Raw genomic sequence first — 1320 nt, 5'->3', positions numbered from 1 at the left:
GGAAGAACTTTGTAATACTTAGAGATAATATATGAATAAATGTATTTATGTATTTAGAAATTCTATAGGTTTTTTAAGTTTTATGATTTGGATGTTTGGTAGTGTTGACGAAAAAAGTCAAACTCTGTAAAATATTTGAAGTGATTTATTCTGAATCTTATGAGTGACCATGGCCCATGACACAGCCCCAGATATCCTGAGAACATGGGCCCAATCGCTTCTCGGCCTTTTGGCTAAGATCAAGTGTGGTATCTGTTCTTGTCCGTAGAACACGGGCCCAAGGTGGTCAGGGTGCAGTTTGGTTTTATACATTTTAGGGAGACATAAGACATCAATCAAATACAGTTAAGAAATACATTGGTTGGCTCCAGAAAGGTGGAACGACTGGAAGATGTATGGTCTTCCAGGTTACAGGTAGATTAAAAAATGTCCTAGTTGACAGTTGGTTGAGTTTATACAAAGACCTGGAATCAATAGAAAGAAAATGTCTGGTTTAGATAAAGGATTGTGGAAACCAAAGTTCTTATTGTGCAGGTGAAGCCTTTGGGTAGCAGGCTTCACAGAGACTAGACTGTAAATGTTTCTTTCAGACTTAAGGTCTGTGTTGATGTTAATGCCAGAGAGATATACTGAGGCATGTCTGACCTCCACCTCCCATCATGGTCCCAACCAGTCTTTCAGGTTCAGCTTCAACAGCTCCCTGGCTGAGGAGGAAGTCCATTCAGATGGTTGAGGGGTGCCTAGAATTCTATTTTTGGTTTCCAGTAGGTTTCTACACAAATAATAAATTTGATGGGTGGAGAAATGGAAGATTTTTTAAAAACCCAGATGGAAATTGTAGAGATGAAAAATATAGTCTCAGAAAATACACTTGATAGGATAAATGCTACAGATTAGACACTGCTGAAGACTCGATCAGTGACATATATGCACATATATATGAATATTACATCTATAACAATAGAAATTATCTGACATAAAGCACATGGAAAAAATATAAATTTTTAAAAATATGAACAATATATCAGTGACCTGTAAGGCAAAACCAAGCAGTAAAATAACATGCAACTGGAGCTGCAAGAAAGGCAAGAGCCAGATACAGGGGTCGAAAAAATATTTGAAGCAATAATGGTTGAAAAGTTTGCAAGTATCTTGAAAACAGTAAACCATGAGATTGAAAAGCCAATAAATCTCAAAAAGAAGAAATGTGTGGAAAACCACACTAAGGTGCATCATAATCAAATTAGTACTAAAGAGAAAGACTTAAACCCTGACCCAGAAAAAAGACACACTCTGTACAGAGGAACAAAGTTAAGAAAA

At 36.6% G+C, this 1320-nt stretch overlaps 1 pseudogene; it reads left to right on the top strand.

Moving 5' to 3' along the window:
• The first annotated feature begins 213 nt into the window (after positions 1-213).
• Positions 214-335, top strand: LOC116477933 (U2 spliceosomal RNA; annotated as a pseudogene).
• The last annotated feature ends 985 nt before the right edge of the window (positions 336-1320 follow it).

The sequence above is a fragment of the Hylobates moloch genome, unplaced genomic scaffold (assembly GCF_009828535.3).
Source record: "Hylobates moloch isolate HMO894 unplaced genomic scaffold, HMol_V3 SCAFFOLD_2, whole genome shotgun sequence".
Taxonomy (NCBI): Eukaryota; Metazoa; Chordata; class Mammalia; order Primates; family Hylobatidae; genus Hylobates; species Hylobates moloch.
The sequence above is the reverse complement of the archived record's forward strand: the minus strand, read 5'-3'. Positions and strand labels throughout refer to the sequence as shown.